The sequence below is a fragment of the Gossypium raimondii genome, chromosome 7 (genome assembly GCF_025698545.1).
Source record: "Gossypium raimondii isolate GPD5lz chromosome 7, ASM2569854v1, whole genome shotgun sequence".
Lineage (NCBI taxonomy): Eukaryota > Viridiplantae > Streptophyta > Magnoliopsida > Malvales > Malvaceae > Gossypium > Gossypium raimondii.
In genome coordinates this window covers 44,921,687-44,942,525 of record NC_068571.1, presented here as the reverse complement: position 1 = coordinate 44,942,525, position 20,839 = coordinate 44,921,687, and the positions used below count along the sequence as shown (strand labels likewise).

Sequence of the window (20,839 nt, the reverse complement as noted above, 5' to 3'; positions counted from 1 at the left end):
TTACAATCTGTCAATTCCGTCCTTACCTTATTCATTTTCACCATTATTCAAACCAACACACTACTTTCTTTTTTTATTTTCTCTCGTCACTTTAATTTCATCTGTCCTACCGTTGTAGTATTTAACGTTCCTTCCCCACTAATTAATTAAACCAACATCTCCTTTTATCAATTTAGGGTAAACAAAGTCTAGATTTTATCTTACAAAGGAAAAGGACTCGCATTCAATCCTATTTAGATTTTAAATGCACTAATTAAAGAAAAAATGTCAAAACTAATGCAATTTTAAGAGCCACAAATAGCATGTATGTAATGCAAGTATGCAACCATTACACAGAGCATGGGATGGACATCATTTTGAAACCCAAGCAACATGTGAAATTGGGCTTCACCTAATTCATATGATGCATTGGGTGTCAAATGGATTTCTTTCCTTTTTGAGTTTAAGAGAAATGAAATAGTTTTTTTTTTTTTATTGAGAGTGGAATCAAATTTGGTTTCTTCTTCTTTTCTTTTTTAATTTTTGGATTGGATGTTGTCTTAAAATATTATTATATTGATATTATCTTCGATATTAATCATTATAAACATTGAATTGAGTAAATAATTCAGCAATCTAATGTATCCATGCACACATGAGCAAAGCTAGAAAATTTTGTTGGAGGGTCGGAATTAAGTTGTATGTTTTTATAATAGTTAAAATATAAGTTAATAATTTATAATTTTAAAATAATAAATCAAAATTTTATCAATTTAGGACTAATGTATAATTTTTATCATTTACTAAATTAAAATTTTATAAAACTTAAGTCAAAAATAAAAATTTACATTTTAGCGGTGGAAACAGTTGTCAACCTTAATGCCACCCCTATTTGCACAAATAAAACTCCCACATAAAATCTCAAAATTTTACAAACACAAAATTTACTATTAAATGAATACCAATTATTGTTCTTTGCTTTAAAAAATAGCCCTTATCAATTTTATTTTAAAAAGGTGTGTAATAGGCTAATTTTACCTGGGCCCAAGACTATATAAAAAATAAAACCAAAACTAATAAGAAAAGTCCAAGTCCATTACAATTACAAAGCCCAAAACATTAAAAAAATCCTATTGGCCCAAGTGGCCCACAACTTAAACTCAGTTTCAGTAAAATTGAAACCCTAATCTAGCCCCTCTCTGCATGCCTCTGCCACCGGCACCATCAGCCTCTGCCACCACCTGCAAAGAAGAAGCAACACGCAAAGAACAGTAATAAGAACAGTAGAAATAATAGAAAAAACTTGTAAAAATCGGCTATAAAGGCCGAATCTAAATGTATTCGAAATGGGGGGTTCTTTTATTTTCAAAAAGATTGAATACATAAAAGAAAAATAGACTCGACTTTTATATATTTTTCAAGGTGATTTTCGTTTGATTTCGTTTTTTCTTTCACGTTAAGATTTATTATTTATTTTATCTACGAATATAAAAAAAAGGGGGAGAGGAAAAGAAACTTACCTACGTCGGCCGATCTACTCGCCGTTGACGGCCACGTCGGAAAAGGGGAAGAAACGAAATGTTTCTTCGTTGCTCCGCCGGATTGGGCCGGGTTTTCGGGGGTTTTGGTCTCGGATCCTTGCTCCTCGTGTGAAGGGCTTCGAAAGGGGTTTCTTTTTGTTTTCTCGACCACCGCAGATCATGGCATGCTGGCAAAAGCATTGGCGGCAAAACAATAGCCGATGGCGGATCTTTATTTGGAGCCACGAGGGAAAGAGAGGGTTGAGAGAATTTTGAGATTTTTTTTAAAAGAAAAAAAAATGGAGTTTTTAGAGAAAAAAATTGGGTTTAAATAAGGAAGTAAAACGGCGCGTTTTGGGTTAGGAACCCAGGTGCCAAAACGAAGCCGTTTAGGGGCTATCCGCATGCGACCCAACCCGCTCTAGGAGGATCCGCGTGTTTTCTCCTTCTGGGTTATTTACACCCCTGGTCCTTCCTCTTTTTAGCTAGTTTGCAATCTAGTTCTTTTATTTCTTTAAATTTACCCCGTGATTTTATTGGCTTTTCATTTTAATCCCTAAGCAGACGACACCGTTTTGGGAAAGGGGAATAATTTCCCCAATGACCCCTCCTTCTTTAAGCGCATTAATTTTCAGTCCTATTTCGATTTTATCATTAAATTTATTAAGAATTTTGCCTCTAATTTCATTCTGATTTCAATATAGTCCTTTGATTAATTTATTTTATTATTTGTCTATTAATTTGTCTATTATTCTTCATTTTTCTTTAAGTTAATATTATTTTATTTTTATATCCACTATTTATCTTTTTATATCTAAATTTTAATATTTCTTTTACTAATTTATTTTATTTCTTTTACTTTTATAATCCTTAAATTTAGTCTTATGTATATGTGTTTTATTTACTTATTTATTATCTTATTTTTATAATATTATTATTATTACTTGTAAAGCCCAAAATCTTTCTGGGCTTGATGTTTCATTTACAAAAAATGAACCCAAACAATTATAGCCCAAATAAAAAACCTAAAGCCCAAATGGCCCAAAACTAAACTAGTTTTCACCAAACACAAAACCCTAGCCAAGCATGCCCATTCGCCGCTCCATCTGCGCCAAGACGCCGTCACCGTCAAGACTCGCTTATCACTGGCCGCCCACGCGTCGACACTGCGAAAATTAAGTATAACGACGGTGAAAAGGCATGCGGCAATAAAAAAAGAAGATGGACATTAAAGAAGAAGGAGAAGACATTTTTTCGGCTATAAAAGCCTTAATCGAATCCTTGTATTTTTTTACGAATACATCTCACCAATCAAAAACTCAGAAACAAAAATAGAAAAGGTTGATTTTAAACTACTTTTTTCGTCTCTTTCTATTTTATTTATTTGATCTTATTTTATTTTTATTTTTTTTTCTTTTGCAAATCTATTTCAAATAACTATAGTAAAAAATCAAAAGCAATAAATTTTTGAATTGAATTGAAAACCCAGGAATGGGCAGTTCAAATTTTTGATCAAAGATGAGGCATACGGTAATCTTGTCTTCTCTGAATTAACAGGAAGGAGAGATGCTACATCTTGGGGCATCAGCAAAGTCTTTTAGGACTTCTAAACACATATCAAGTTCAAAAAGGGTCCTCAAGAAGTTTGTGCGGAGAAGCTCATGCTGCGATATCTGGGGCACCTGTTTTTATCTTATTCATTTTTACATCTTAGAAAAATTTGCTATTTGTTCATCTAGAGCTTTGCTCTCAATAAATTTCCATCTTATCCATTGTGATAATCTTTTTCATCATATATCTCAGCAAAATTTGCTATCTTGATTGATTTATTCATTTCGAGCTTTGCTCTCAGCAAAATTTTATCTTGTCCATTTTGATAATCTTTTTCAAGTATTTTTCATTAAAATAACGATTACTGGACTGGTAATATTCAAGCAGAAGAAGTTCTACATATTACTCTGAAAGCTTCTAAATAGTACGAGGACCTGAAACAGGACTATTGTTTAGAACTGACCAAACTTAAGGGTTAGAAGCACTGGAGGAAGAATAGTCTAAATTGCAACTATTTCCTTGGTTTTTCTGTCAAAGATACCAGCTGAACGAGAAGGCATCGGTGATAGAACCTTTAATAAATTTCGAGTAATGACAACCTAAGCATTTAAAAAGGGATCATTCTCATGACATTCTGCAAATATCATTCATACACATCTAGTTAGAAGCATTTGATCCATTCTGATCATGTCATCCTAAACACTAGGTCCATAAAATTGATTTTATAGGTCATGTTCCCCAGAGAACAGATCAAAAGAATAGATCCTATACCCCTGAAGTTGCAGTGGGATGGATTGAAGTTATTAAAGCAGATCTTGTCTTCATGCATTGGCGTGAAGTAGATCAAAGATAGCAGGTCCTATCTTCATGTATTGGAGTGAAGTGGATCGAAGATGCAGATCTTGTCTTCCCATATTGGTGGCGAAGTAGATCGAAGAAAGTAGATCTTGTCTTCATGTATTGGCGTGAAGTGAATCGAAGATGCAGATCTTGTCTTCCCATATTGGTGGCGAAGTAGATCGAAGAAAGCAGATCTTGTCTTCATATATTGGCGTGAAGTAGATCGAAAATAGCAGGTCCTATCTTCATGTATTAGCGTGAAGTGGATCGAAGAAGCAGATCTTGTCTTCATGTATTGGCGTGAAGTAGATCGAAGAAAACAGATCTTGTCTTCATGTATTGGCGTGAAGTAGATCGAAGATAGCAGGTCCTATCTTCATGTATTGGCGTGAAGTAGATCGAAGATGCAGATTTTGTCTTCCCATACTGGTGGCGAAGTAGATCGAAGAAAACAGATCTTATCTCCCTAAGCAGCAGTGGAGCAGATCGAATCCAGTCTTATCTCCCTAAGCAGTAGGGGAGTAGACTAAAACCACAAATCTCATCCCCATGGAGTTGTAACGAATAGATTGAAATCGTATCTCTCTGAAGTATAGTGGAGTGGATTAGGGCAATAAGACACAGTGGACTGGAAAGAGGCTACTTGAAGAAGAAAAGCACCAAGAAGTCAAGACTCGACGAGACCGGGCGATTTTGACCTTTCTTAAAAGTCTTTGCTTCATTCCTATTGCACGACAATGAGCAAAGAGGGGCAGCTGTAAAGCCCAAAATCTGCCCGGGCTTGACAGTCCATTTACAAAAAATGAACCCAAACAATTATAGCCCAAATAAAAAAAAACCTAAAGCCCAAATGGCCCAAAACTAAACTAGTTTTCAGCCAAACACAAAAACCCTAGCCGCATGCCTCGCTATTGCCGCCGCTCCATCTGCGCCGCACGCCGTCACCGTCCAAGACTCGCCTATCACCAGTCGCCCACGCGTCTGACACCTGCGAAAATTAAGTATAACGACAGTGAAAAGGCATGCGGGCAATAAAAAAAAGAAGATAGACATTAAAGAAGAAGGAGAAGACATTTTTTTCGGCTATAAAAAGCTTTAATCGAATCCTTGTATTTTATTTTACGAATACATCTCAGTCAATCAAAAACTCAGAAACAAAAATAGAAAAGGTTAATTTTAAACTACTTTTTTCGTCTCTTTCTATTTTATTTATTTGATCTTATTTTATTTATTTTATTTATTTTGCAAATCTATTTCAAATAACTATAGTAAAAAATCAAAAGCAATAAAAAGGGGAAGGGGGACTTACCGGGGAAGCGCCAAAATCGTGCCATGAGGGTTCTCCTTCTTCGCCACCGGATCTCAAAGGCGCCGAGGTTCCTTTATTTTCTCCTTCGGATTGGGGTTTAGCCTTCTGGGATGTTTCTAGGCCGAGGTTAGGAGCTCTTTCTCCATCGCCGGCCACCGGTCTTTGTGGCCGTGATGATGGCGCCACGGAGGCAAACGAACCCGAGGGTCTGGACGGTTGAAAGTGGAGGAGAAAGGTTTTGAAACAAAAAATATAACAAACAGAGGCGAATGAAAAGAATGAAAATTCGCTTAAATGCACTAAGTAAAACGGCCCGTTGAGGGAGGTGACCAACAGATTCTTGCCCTAGTGGTAATTTTGCCTTTGGTCCCTCCAATTTTTCCAATAGCATTTAAATTACCCTTTTGTTTCTTTTAATTTTAGTCATATAATTTCGCGTCTTTTCCAATCTGGTCCCGAGCAAATCTATGCGCATATGGGACGGGGAATATTGTGCAATTGGTCCCCAAGGTCCTCGGCGCCTTTTATTTCAACCCATTTACCACCTATTTCATATATTTGTAGTTTAAGACCCGCTTTTTTATTCTGCTTTCAACCACGTCCTTAATATGTTTTTTATATACGCTATTTTATCATTATTTGGTTTAAGCCTTTATATTTATTATTTATTTGAAATTGTTTTGCACTAAAATTTTTATATATTTTAAAACTGCTTCTTTTATTGTTTAAGATTTTCTTTTGTATATTATTTTATTTTAAACTACTTTAGATTGACTAGTATTTATCTCAAGTTTTTATCTCATTTTATTTATTTGGTTTAAATTTATATATTATCATATTATATATTATTATCTATGTTAAAATATTTTAATATTAATAATTTCAAATTATTCATACATTTTTATAATATATATTTACGTATATACTTTTCATTTATTAAAAACATATACTTTTTATATTTTATATTTCATATTTTATATTCTTTATATTCTCAAAAATATTTTTAATTCACATACATATTTTCTTACATTATTACAATTTGTAAATATATATACACACATACTTACATTTTATTTTATAATACTTATGATTTTTTTTATATGTATGTATTTATATACGTTTTCATACTCTATAATTTATATGCATTTCTTATTTTCATGGCTTAAAATTATACATGCATACACATTGTTACATAATTGTGTTTATTGTCATCATTGTTATTTGGTGTTTGTTTCTTTATTCATGTACACTTTCACTTTTCTAAAATGTTAGTTCTATTTATTTATTCGTTTATGCGTTGTTTATGTAATCGCCTCGTCATTTCATTTTGCCTATTGTATTGTTGTTACTCACATTACTTTGCTTACCTTGTCGTATTCGTTATTGTTTTGTCATGCATTAACACCAAACATCAAAAGGAAAGTTTTTTTCTAAATAAGGCAATATTTCGCGTTTGGAAAATCAAGAAAACGTGCCCTAACGTGCTGGGTTTCGATTTCTCATTCGACTAAATAGCCAAATATCCTCTTAAAACTTCAAAGTATGGTTTCATTAAATTATAAGGTGATCTTGGTTTTGATGGTTTAGAGTATCGTGTCCTAACGTGCTGGATGTGATATTCCTTCGGAACAAGAGAATCTTATATTTCAATTCACGTTATCAGAGTTTCTTTCAAGGATCGTATTTTTAAAACTCTTCAAATTTTCAATTTTCGACACTAAGACACTAATTAATCAACTAGGTACCAATTTTGGGCGTATCGAGGGTGCTAATCCTTCCTCGTGCGTAACCGACTCCCGAACCTGTTTTCTAAATTTCGTGGACCAAAATCGTTGTTTTAATAAAAATTAAATTGTTTATTAAAAACAACCACTTTTCGAGGTGACCCGATCACACCTCATCAAAAAAGGATTGGTGGCGACTCCCGTTTTTATTCTTTTTTTCAAAATCCAAGTCGACCCCGTTTTCACAAAAAAATGGTGTCAACAGCTTGGCGACTCCACTGGGGATGTCTAAAATAAGAGAGTCAAGCCACATGTTGATTACTTTTTGTCTTTTTGTCAAAAATCGAGAATTTAATTTAAATTTACGATCCTTTCATTGCATTTCATTCGTCTTTATTACGATCTTCATCATTGTGGTTTTATATTTGTTGTGTTGGTTTAAGTTTTGATATATTTCTGCACATTGCATTGCATGACCGTGGGTCACACCCTTCTAAGTGGGAGTGAGAAACTACGCCTTCGTGAGGTTTTCACCTCCGCATGGGATAGTGAATCACTTCCGGGATACATCCGTACCTATGTCTTCGTGAGATTTTCATCTCCGTATGGCCATAGGGAAATGTATTCCCCTGAACTGAACTCAGTCCGTATGAGCCTATAATGTGTGAAGATTGAGGAATCTGCTGGTTCGGGTACCCTTGCTTTAGAACCAAACCACATGTAGCGAGCCATAAGAACCTACCAAAATTGAGCTACGCCCAAACCCTAGTACTTACCAAATAGACGCTTTATTTATTATCGTTTACTTTAAATCCTGGCTCTGTGTCTAATACTGATTTACTTTGTTTATGATTGCATGGCATTTCCATTCTAAAAGAGGTGTCGATTCACGTTCAGTATAGATAGAAAGTTTATCATGGAAAAGAGATTTCTTGATAAAGTAGAAGATAATGCAGCTGTACGAATGTGGGCTGAGACGATATGGAAAGAGAAAGGCGATAGTCTTGCAGAGGGGTACGTGTCAGAATTGTGGGACTTCACCCGTATCAGCGTAATCCAAAACGATCTTCGAGAAATGAAGGAACTATGGGATCAATGGGACGATGAGACCAAGCAGATGTTCTACTGTGACTATGGTGACTTGCCTTACCTACTCAGTGTCAAAGTGGACAAGCATTTATTCCGAGCCCTGGCCCAGTTTTGGAATCCTGCTTACAGTTGTTTCACTTTTGGAAAAGTGGACTTGGTACCCACTGTGGAAGAATATACGACCTTGCTTCGGTGTCCAAAGATTCAAGTTGACAAGGATTATTCTAGAGCTGCTAGTGTCCCGACATTATTAAAAAAATTGATGAACATCACAGGGATGAGTGAACAGTGGGTCGCTTCCCGAATCCAACAGAAAGGTGACAGTAAATGCGTTCCTTGGAAAAGCTTGCGAGATTTAGTATTAGTACACCCTGATGTGAAGAAAAGAGTTGATGTCTTCGCTCTGGGTATCTATGGATTGGTAATATTCCCTAGAGCTTTAGGGCACATAGATGAGGCCGTCTCTGATTTGTTCGATCGACTTAGTAAAGGGGTCACGCCCATCCCGACAATCTTAGCAGAAACCTTCAGATCTCTAAGCGCATGTCGAAGAGTAGGGGAGGGAAGGTTCATCGGATGCGCACAACTATTATTGGTGTGGTTCCATAGTCACTTTTGGAAGGTGGAAAATGTCTCCTATCAAGTCTTCTCAGAAAACTATTCCCCATTAAAGGAACAAGTTGCTACACCAAGACGAGACGACATCACGGAAGAGAAGTGGATGACGATTCTCCAAAATCTTCAGGAGGATGACGTTGAATGGAAAGCTCCTTAGATGGTACCCGATGAGATCTTATATCGATGTGGGGACTTCGACTGGGTCCCTTTGCTTGGAATCTGGGGAGCTGTTGGTTATGCCCCTTTACTCGTATTAAGACAATATAGATCGAGACAGTTCATACCAGCAACACAAGGGCTGGCTCAGTGTGAGTTTTCTTATAAGGATGAAAACTACAAGAGAAAAACTCGAGAAATATCTAACTCTTGGAAACAAGTTTACCGAATGAAAAGATTTACTGTAGGAGCGATGGCAACTCCCGAATATTATGGGTGGTGGAGTAAAAGGGTCAATGACAACATCCCTAGGCCGAGGGAAGATTGCGTTCAGTCTATAGAGGAACATCTACAAGTAGCTCCGTCAGAATTAGAGATCATCAAACAAGACTTTGAAAAAAGAAATTCTGAGTTGGGGAAGAGGATAGAACAGCTAGAAGAAGAAAAGATGCATTTGGGATTAGACATCGATATCCACAAGCTAGAAGCCGAGAAATTAAGGAAGGGAAAGAACAAGGCTGAAGAGGATCTGGATAGTCTAAAAACTGATTACAAGAAGCTGCGATTGTCAATGAGAACTGCCAGTTTGGGTAAAACGTCGGAGCAGTGGTGACAAGAGATCAAAGAGGAAAAGAATAGGGCCGATCAGTGGGAAAAGAAATTTCAGGACACTCGAGCTCGAGAAAATGCTTTGGAAAGAGGTTTGTTAGAGTGCCGAAATGAGAAAGCGGGATTAAAGGCTAAGGTGGCAGAGCTAGAAAAGTCACTTCACTCGTACCGTAGTCGCAACTCCACGATCGAATTAAGAGCAAGTTTAAATAAGATCGAAGAACTGAAAGGAAAGATAGGGGAGCTTGAGGACGCATTGCACAATTCTGAGCTGCGAATGGAGCTTCTTGAGAGGAGTAATGATCAATGGCAAAAGCAATTCCATCATTCTCAAAGTCAGATTACAGATAGAGATTACGTTATGGGTGAAGCCGTGACTCAAGTGCGGGAAGTAGCTGATCATCTGCAAACATTAGCAGTTCAGGCCGATGTATTAAGTTTAAAATATGAGTCAGAATCAAGCCGAGGTCGAGATTTAGCTTGGCTTCTTAGGAAGGTTAAGGCTTTGGGTATCAAGGCGAAGCCGTATATGTAATCTATTTTATGTAAAGAAATTTACTTTTTAGTTGAGTTTTCTAATGAAATTGAATTCGAATCAATGCCTCTTTTTTACATTCATCTCATACATTTGCATTACATCATATGTAATAAGTTTCATAAAATGACCCTAATAAAATTAAATTATGACAGTTACCCTGGAAACCAACAAAAATATAATCAAATATCACTACGGTACTCGTCGCCAAACAAAATCAATGGATCAAAGGCTGGAAAGATTGGAACAGTTACAACGGGAGATGCAAGATCAGATGCATGAACGACTAGAAAAAATCTAGCAGGACATGTTAGAATCCCAGAACACTGTGATGAACCAATTAAAGCAGTTATTAGCTGGAGGGAATGACAAAGGAAAAAACCCTGTAGTTGATGCTGGAGAGGATCACGATGACCCTGCTAACATCCAAGCACAACCAGAGATGTACCCACAGAGGGTACCAGTTACCATTAGACCTCAATATCTGGCTGGTGCCTCGATACCAGTACATTTTCAAACGGGCTCGGGTTCTAATCCCGGGGATAACCCCACTAATCCTGTGGTCCCGGATCTCGACGACGTGGCAGAAATAGAAAAGGAAAGAATGGACCTGCCAAAACAACTGGAGGACCGATGTAGATGGCTAGAGGAAAAATTTAGAGCCATGGAGAACATCGACTATCATTGTGGAGTTGACGCCAAGGATCTGAGCTTGGTCCCTGATTTAGTACTCCCACCTAAGTTTAAGATGCCGGAGTTTGAAAAATACAACGGGACTAGTTGTCCTGAAGCTCATATAACCATGTTCTATCGAAGAATGACAGGATACGTCAACAATGATCAGCTGTTAATCCACTGCTTCCAGGACAGTTTGATTGGATCTGCAGCCAAGTGGTACAACCAGCTGAGTCGTGCTAAAGTTAGTTCATAGAGAGACTTGGCGCAAGCTTTCATGAAGCAATACAGTCATGTAACGGACATAACACCCGATCGAATTACGTTACAAAATATGGAAAAAAACCTAGCAAGAATTTCAGGCAATACGCCCAACGATGGAGAGAAGTGGCAACACAAGTCCAGCCACCCCTTTTGGAAAAGGAGACCACCATGCTGTTTATCAACACTTTGAAAGCCCCATTCATCAACCATATGTTGGGGAGTGCTACCAAGAGCTTCTCGGATATGGTAATGTCCGGTGAAATGATTGAGAATGCGATAAGGAGCGATAAAATTGACACGAGAGAAAACTTCAAAAGACCAGTCCCAAGGAAAAAAGAGGACGAAGTAAACAACGTAAGCACATATAGCAAGAGCCATTCAAAACCGATTACTGTTGGCCCTCCAAAAATGATAACCACTGGTCACCAAGCCCCTCAAAGTAGGAAGCCAACACAAGGCCCAATACAAGGACTAACACAGAAATACTTCAATTCACGCCCATTCCAATAACATACGGGGAACTGTATCAGAAGCTATTTGATGCACACATAGTATCTCCATTTTATCTAGAACCCATGCAACCTCTATATCCCAAATGGTATGACATGAATGCCCAATGTGAATACCATGCAGGGATATCAGGGCACTCAATTGAGAACTGCACTGGGTTTAAAAAGGCGGTGGAAAGGTTCATTAAGATGGGGATCGTGAAGTTTGACAACCCATCAGGACCAAACGTAGCAGCGAATCCGTTACCCAATCATTCTGATAAAGGGGTAAACGCAATAATCGAAGGTGGGAGAAAGAGAATCAAAGCCGACATTACAGAGATAAAAACCCCATTGAGTTGGGTTTGGAGATAAATGATAGAAGTATGTCTCATCAAACAAGATTCAAAGGAAATGCCCGAAGGAACAAAGACGTACTGCGAGTTTCATGCTAAAGAGGACCATGACATTCAAATCTGCACTGAATTCAGGGTCATGGTACAAAATCTGATGAACAACAAAGAGGTGGAATTTTATGAAGAGATCAAAGGACTAGAAGAAGAAGAAGTCTATGCCTCGGAGGAAAGACCTATGAGAGAGACCCAAAATCGCCCAGTAGTGATTATTTCAAGGCCAAGAGGCACAGGATCTGGCATACAACTGGCGCCCAGGGTCATAATCCAAAAACCTGTAGCATTTCCTTACAAGGATAGCAAAAAGGTTCCTTGGAATTATGACTGCAATGTGATGATCCCGGGAGAGGAGAACCCGATAAATGCTTCAGAAGAGGGTAATGACGCAGGCTTCTATACGTGCAGTGGAAAACGCTACGACCCGGCAAATACAAAAGGGGAGTCTATAAAAGGAAAAGCCTTGGCGGTTGAACAGGATAAAACAAAGACTGCCAGAATTGAACCGCATGTTAACAAACCAGTGACTGAAAATGAGGCTAGAGAATTCCTAAAATTCTTGAAGCATAGCGAGTATAGCATGGTGGAACAATTGCATAAGCAACCGGCTCGCATCTCAGTACTCGAGTTACTTCTAAGTTCAGAGACACATCGTAATGCGTTGATAAAAGTACTAAATGAGACTTATGTTGCTAACGATATCTCAGTGAATAAGTTAGATCGCCTGGTTAACAATATAAATGCCGACAACTTCATCTTCTTCAATGAAGATGAGATACCGCCAGGGGGTATAGGATCTACCAAGGCTCTGCACATCACTACCCGTTGCAAGGGATGCACACTACCAGGGGTACTCATTGACAATGGATCAGCATTGAATGTCTTACCCCTGTCCACTTTAAACAGGCTGTCTGTGGATAGCTCTCACATGAAGTCATGCCAAAATATAGTGAGAGCATTCGATGGCACTGAAAGGAAGGTAATGGGAAGAATAGAGATCCCCCTCTTGATTGACCCAAATACATACGAAGTGGATTTCCTAGTGATGGATATTAAGCCTTCGTATAATTCCCTATTGGGGAGACCTTGGATCCATTCTGCAGGGGCTGTACCATCGTCACTCCACCAAAAGTTAAAATTAGTAACAGAGGGCCGATTAGTAACTATAGGTGCAGAAGAAGACATCATCGCATCAGTTACTAGTGACGCGCCATATATAGAGGTCGATGGTGAAACGATAGAATGTTCATTCCGATCATTAGAATTCGTAAACGCAACATTTGTCATCGAGGGGAGTAAAATTCCAGCGCCTAAAATATCCAAAGCTACGACAATGGGTTTGCAGCTAACAATGGGAAAGGGAGCGTTGCCGAGAAGAGGACTTGGAAAATACCTCTAGGGATGGGTCAGAGTACCGATCTTGGTTAACAAACAGGACCGTTATGGTTTGGGGTACAAGCCTGACGCAAGGGAAAAAAAGAAGGAATTGGAGAAAAAGCGAGAGAAAAGAAGAGCACGTTTGAGCGGGATGGAAACCGAATGGGAACCAATGACCTTTCCCCATATATCTAAGACATTTGTTTCAGAGGGAATTGTCTACCCCGAAGGAAAGAACGAAGTTACTGAAGGAAGGACCAGAAGGTTGGACATCAATGCCATATCTGAAGAGGAGAGGGTAGAAAGAAATCTATCGGGCATTCGCCCTTACGAACCTGGAAGTGTTCTGAACAACTGGACTGCAGAAGAGATCTCTGTAACATTTAGAACTAATTCAGAGTAATATTCAGAACACTTGTTGCCCTAAGCCTAGGGGTAATAAGAATATTTTGTAAAAGGCACATATCTAAAACTTCATTTCAATGGAAACTTATCATTCAGTCTCACCTTGAGCAAATATTCTTTCATTCTTTTCATTCCATTTATAATCATACTATGCATACAAGTATTCTTAGATTCTTTTTATTTGGGCCTCCCTTTGTCCCAATAACAGGTCTTCAGATATCAACGAGATGAGCGACGCTGTTACTAACTCAGAGTCCCTATTTGAACAAGACATGAGTATGGATGATCCTCAGGATTTTGAAGATGACCAAGACAGCATTTTATCTCCGGATTTGTTAAGAATGGTAGAGGAAGAAGAAAAACAAATCATGCCTTATAAGGAATCAGTAGAAGTCGTGAGCTTAGAAGAGGGAAGAAATGTGAAAATTGGCGCTGGCATTACCAAGGAAACAAGGCGAGACCTTGTTGAGTTGCTTCAAGAGTTTAAAGATGTCTTTGCATGGTCCTATCAAGATATGCCCGGGTTAAGTACTGATATCGTGGTACACCGACTGCCTATAAAGGAAGAATGTAAACCAGTTTAACAAAAGCTCCGAAGGATGAGGCCTGATGTCTTGCTAAAAATAAAAGAAGAAGTTAAGAAGCAATTTGATGCTGGTTTCTTACAGGTGGTCGAGTATTCAGAATGGGTAGCCAATATAGTCCCTGTTCCTAATAAAGATAGGAAGGTGCGAATGTGTGTAGACTACCGGGATTTGAACAAGGCCAGTCCCAAAGATAATTTTCCATTGCCCCATATCGATACCTTAGTGGACAACACGGCCGGATACTCACTGTTCTCTTTCATGGATGGTTTCTCCGGGTACAACCAAATTAAGATGCATTCTGAAGACATAGAGAAGACCACCTTCGTAACGATGTGGGGGACGTTTTGCTACAAAGTGATGCCTTTTGGATTAAAAAATGCGGGAGCAACGTATTAGAGAGCCATGGTAACATTATTCCATGATATGATGCATACAGAGATAGAAGTTTATGTTGATGACAGGATCGCAAAATCCAGAACAGAAGGGGAACACGTGCAAGTTTTGAGAAAACTATTTTTAAGGTTAAGGAAGTTTCAGCTAAAACTTAACCCAGCCAAGTGTACTTTCGGGGCTAGATCAGGAAAGTTGCTAGGATTCTTAGTCAGCAAAAAGGGAATTGAAATTGACCCAGACAAAGTTAAAGCCATACAAGAATTACCTCCACCAAGTACTCAAAAAGAAGTTCGGGGTTTCCTAGGAAGACTAAATTATATCGCTCGATTCATTTCACAATTAACTGCGAAATGTGACCCCATATTCCGTCTTCTTAGGAAACACAATCCAGGTGTATGGGATGAGGAGTGCCAGAAAACTTTCGAAAAATTTAAACATTACTTGTCTAACGCCCCAGTATTAATGCCACCTTGCCCGGACAAGCCACTAATACTATACTTAACAGTATTCGAAAATTCTATGGGGTGTGTGCTCGGCCAACATGATGAGTCAGGATGAAAGGAAAGAGCAATCTACTATCTCAGCAAGAAGTTCACTGAATGTGAAACGAGATACTCGCCAATTGAGAAGTTATGCTGCGCCTTGGTCTGAACTACTCAGAGGTTGAGGCAATACATGCTATACCATACGACTTGGTTAATCTCAAAGTTGGACCCTTTGAAATGCATGATGGAGTCAACTACTCTAAACGGAAGGATGGCCCGGTGGCAAATTCTATTGTCTGAATTTGACATAGTTTATGTGAATCAAAAGGCTGTAAAAGGGAGCGTGATAACTTTCTAGCAAGTAGAGCATTGGATGATTATGAGCCTTTGAACTTCGATTTCCCAAATGAGGATCTGATGTATGTGGCAACTGCTGAAACAAACTCACAAGAAAGCAATGCTTGGAAATTAAACTTTGACGGAGCCTCAAATGCTGTGGGCAACGGGATTGGGGCAGTCTTGGTATCTCCAGACGGTGATCATTATCCGTTCACTAGTAAACTAGATTTTAATTGCACAAATAACATGGCGGAATATGAAGCATGTATCATGGGAATCCGTGCGGCTATGGAACGCAAAATCAATGTACTTCAGGTATATGGGGATTCGGTATTGGTAATTTATCAGCTCAAAGGTGAATGGGAAACGAGAGACCCTAAGTTGATTAATTATCTAAAGCTCGTCCTAGAATTGATTGAGGAGTTTGACGACATCACTTTTTGTTATCTCCCACGAGATGAGAATCAGATGGCCGACGCTTTGGCTACATTGGCTTCCATGATCAAAGTAAATAGACCAGAGGATGTGAAGCCTATCCAAATGAGCATTTATGATGCTCCAGCCCACTGTTGTAACATTGACGAGGAAGAAGAAAAGGACGACAACCCTTGGTATCAGGACATATTACGATACGTAAAAAATTGCGAATACCCAAACCAAGCAACTGAGAATGACAAGAGAACGTTGAGGAGACTGGCTAGTGACTACGTCTTAGATGGAGAGATCCTGTACAAAAGAGGAAAGGATCAGGTGCTATTAAGATGTGTGGACGCTGTGGAGGCCAAGCAAATCTTGGAAGAAGTCCATGATGGTGTTTGTGGAACACACGCTAATGGTTTCACAATGGCCAGACAAATCATGAGATTCGGATATTATTGGTCTACCATGGAAGGAGATTGCATCAAATATGCTAAGAAGTGTCATAAATGCCAGATTTATGGAGACAAAATTCATGTGCCTCATTCACCTCTTCATGTCATGACTTCCCCATGGCCTTTCTCCATGTGGGGCATGGACGTCATTGGGCCGATATCGCCAAAGGCTTCAAACGGATATCGTTTCATTTTTGTAGTGATTGACTACTTTACTAAGTGGGTAGAAGCTACTTCTTACGCCAATGTCACAAAGGCAGCCATCAGCAATTTTCTAAAGAAGGAAATCATATGTCGATATAGAATGCTCGAAAGGATTATATCTGACAATGCATTGAACTTGAACAATAGCACGATAGCAGAGGTCTGTAGTCAATTCAAGATCAAGCACCACAACTCATCACCATATCGTCCAAAAATGAATGGCGCGGTGGAGGCGGCAAATAAGAATATCAAGAAGATTGTGGGGAAAATGACTGAGACCTATAAAGATTGGCACGAGAAGTTACCATTTGCCCTCTATGCTTATCGAACGTCTGTCAGGACTTCCACCGGGGCAACACCATTTTCTTTGGTTTATGGAATGGAGGCGGTGCTACCAATTGAGGTTGAAATTCCCTTTCTTCGAGTTTGATCAGAACTAAAGTTGGACGAAGCAGAATGGATCCAATCCCGATATGACTAGCTGAACCTAATTGAAGGAAAGAGGTTGAAGGCTATCCGTCATGGTCAAATGTACCAGAAGCGAATGATACGAGCTTACAATAAGAAAGTTCGTCCCAGGGACTTCCTTGAAGGGGACTTGGTACTGAAGAAGATCCTTCCCATACAAAAGGACTTTAGAGGAAAGTAGATGCCAAACTGGGAGGGACCTTATGTAGTAAAAAAAACCTTTTCGGGAGGGGCATTAATTTTAACTGAGATGGATGGCAAAAGCTTGCCCAATCCTGTGAATTCGGATTCAGTAAAGAGGTACTTTGCCTAAAAAAAAAGGGAGAGGCCAAGACGAAAACCCGCAAAGGGCACCTTGAGACCAAAAGGGTTTTGAATTGAAAACCCAGGAATGGGCAGTTCAAATTTTTGATCAAAGATGAGGCATACGGTAATCTTGTCTTCTCTGAATTAACAGGAAGGAGAGATGCTACATCTTGGGGCATCAGCAAAGTCTTTTAGGACTTCTAAACACATATCAAGTTCAAAAAGGGTCCTCAAGAAGTTTGTGCGAGAAGCTCATGTCTGCGATATCCTGGGCACTGCTTTTATCTTATTCATTTTACATCTTAGAAAAATTTGCTATTTGTTCATCTAGAGCTTTGCTCTCAATAAATTTCCATCTTATCCATTGTGATAATCTTTTTCATCATATATCTCAGCAAAATTTGCTATCTTGATTGATTTATTCATTTCGAGCTTTGCTCTCGGAAAATTTTATCTTGTCCATTTTGATAATCTTTTCAAGTATTTTCATTAAAATAACGACATCGGATGGTAATATTCAAGCGTAAGAAGTTCTACATATTACTCGAAAGCTTCTAAATAGTACGAGGACCAAACAGACTATTGTTTAGAACCCACCAAACTTAAGGGTTAGAAGCCTTTGGAGGAAGAATAGTCTAAATTGCAACTATTTCCTTGGTTTTTCTGTCAAAGATACCAGCTGAACGAGAAGGCATCGGTGATAGAACCTTTAATAAATTTCGAGTAATGACAACCTAAGCATTTAAAAAGGGATCATTCTCATGACATTCTGCAAATATCATTCATACACATCTAGTTAGAAGCATTTGATCCATTCTGATCATGTCATCCTAAACACTAGGTCCATAAAATTGATTTTATAGGTCATGTTCCCCAGAGAACAGATCAAAAGAATAGATCCTATACCCCTGAAGTTGCAGTGGGATGGATTGAAGTTATTAAACCAGATCTTGTCTTCATGCATTGGCGTGAAGTAGATCAAAGATAGCAGGTCCTATCTTCATGTATTGGGGTGAAGTGGATCGAAGATGCAGATCTTGTCTTCCCATATTGGTGGCGAAGTAGATCGAAGAAAGTAGATCTTGTCTTCATGTATTGGCGTGAAGTGAATCGAAGATGCAGATCTTGTCTTCCCATATTGGTGGCGAAGTAGATCGAAGAAAGCAGATCTTGTCTTCATGTATTGGCGTGAAGTAGATCGAAAATAGCAGGTCCTATCTTCATGTATTGGCGTGAAGTGGATCGAAGAAGCAGATCTTGTCTTCATGTATTGGCGTGAAGTAGATCGAAGAAAACAGATCTTGTCTTCATGTATTGGCGTGAAGTAGATCGAAGATAGCAGGTCCTATCTTCATGTATTGGCGTGAAGTAGATCGAAGATGCAGATTTTGTCTTCCCATACTGGTGGCGAAGTAGATCGAAGAAAACAGATCTTATCTCCCTAAGCAGCAGTGGAGCAGATCGAATCCAGTCTTATCTCCCTAAGCAGTAGGGGAGTAGACTAAAACCACAAATCTCATCCCCATGGAGTTGTAACGAATAGATTGAAATCGTATCTCTCTGAAGTATAGTGGAGTGGATTAGGGCAATAAGACACAGTGGACTGGAAAGAGGCTACTTGAAGAAGAAAAGCACCAAGAAGTCAAGACTCGACGAGACCGGGCGATTTTGACCTTTCTTAAAAGTCTTTGCTTCATTCCTATTGCACGACAATGAGCAAAGAGGGGCAGCTGTAAAGCCCAAAATCTGCCCGGGCTTGACAGTCCATTTACAAAAAATGAACCCAAACAATTATAGCCCAAATAAAAAAAAACCTAAAGCCCAAATGGCCCAAAACTAAACTAGTTTTCAGCCAAACACAAAAACCCTAGCCGCATGCCTCGCTATTGTCGCCGCTCCATCTGCGCAAGACGCCGTCACCGTCAAGACTCGCTTATCACCCGCCCACGCCATTCGTCGACACTGCGAAAATTAAGTATAACGACAGTGAAAAGGCATGCGGGCAATAAAAAAAAGAAGATGGACATTAAAGAAGAAGGAGAAGACATTTTTTTCGGCTATAAAAAGCTTTAATCGAATCCTTGTATTTTATTTTACGAATACATCTCAGTCAATCAAAAACTCAGAAACAAAAATAGAAAAGGTTAATTTTAAACTACTTTTTTCGTCTCTTTCTATTTTATTTATTTGATCTTATTTTATTTATTTTTTTTCTTTTGCAAATCTATTTCAAATAACTATAGTAAAAAATCAAAAGCAATAAAAAGGGGAAGGGGGACTTACCGGGGAAGCGCCAAAATCGTGCCCGCGAGGGGTTCTCCTTCTTCGCGGCCACCGGATCTCAAAGGCGCCGAGGTTCCTTTATTTTCTCCTTCGGGATTGGGGGTTTAGCCTTCTGGGATGTTTCTAGGCCGAGGTTAGGAGCTCTTTCTCCATCACCGGCCACCGGTCTTTGTGGCCGTGATGGCGGCGCGCCGGAGGCAAACGAACCCGAGGGTCGGACGGTTGAAAGTGGAGGAGAAAGGTTTTGAAACAAAAAAAATATAACAAACAGAGGCCAGAATGAAAAGAATGAAAATTCTGCTTAAATGCACTAAGTAAAACGGCGCCGTTGAGGGGAGGTGACCAGCGCATTCTTGCCCTAGTGGTAATTTTGCGCCTTTGGTCCCTCCAATTTTTCCAGCGCATTTAAATTACCCTTTTGTTTCTTTTAATTTTAGTCATATAATTTCGCGTCTTTTCCAATCTGGTCCCGCGCAAATCTATGCGCATATGGGACGGGGAATATTGCGCAATCGGTCCCCCAGGTCCTCGGCGCCTTTTATTTCAACCCATTTACCACCTATTTCATATATTTGTAGTTTAAGACCCGTTTTTTTTATTCTGTTTCAACCACGTCCTTAATATGTTTTTTATATACGCTATTTTATCATTATTTGGTTTAAGCCTTTATATTTATTATTTATTTGAAATTGTTTTGCACTAAAATTTTTTATATATTTTAAAAACTGTTTCTTTTATTGTTTAAGATTTTCTTTTGTATATTATTTTATTTTAAACTACTTTAGATTGACTAGTATTTATCTCAAGTTTTTATCTCATTTTATTTATTTGGTTTAAATTTATATATTATCATATTATATATTATTATCTATGTTAAAATATTTTAATATTAATAATTTCAAATTATTCATACATTTTTATAATATATATTTACGTACATACTTTTCATTTATTAAAACATATACTTTTTATATTTTATATTTCATATTTTATATTCTTTATATTCTCAAAATATTTTTAATTCACATACATATTTTCTTACATTATTACAATTTGTAAATATATATACACACATACTTACATTTTTATTTTATAATACTTACAGATTTTTTTATATATGTATGTATTTATATACGTTTCATACTCTATAATTTATATGCATTTCTTATTTTCATGGCTTAAAATTATACATGCATACACATTGTTACATAATTGTGTTTATTGTCATCATTGTTATTTGGTGTTTGTTTCTTTATTCATGTACACTTTCACTTTTCTAAAATGTTAGTTCTATTTATTTATTCGTTTATGTTGTTTATGTAATCGCTTCGTCATTTCATTTTGCCTATTGTA

The 20,839-nt window shown here is 38.2% G+C and overlaps 1 long non-coding RNA gene across 1 annotated transcript; it reads right to left on the bottom strand.

Annotated features, from left to right (window-relative positions):
• Positions 1-4,514: 4,514 nt before the first annotated feature.
• LOC128042602 (uncharacterized) lies at positions 4,515-20,206 on the bottom strand. Its single transcript, XR_008198090.1, has 2 exons — positions 19,487-20,206; positions 4,515-4,878 (listed from the first exon to the last, which is right to left on the bottom strand). It is a non-coding gene; the product is annotated as an uncharacterized LOC128042602 (long non-coding RNA).
• Between the last annotated feature and the right edge of the window lie 633 nt (positions 20,207-20,839).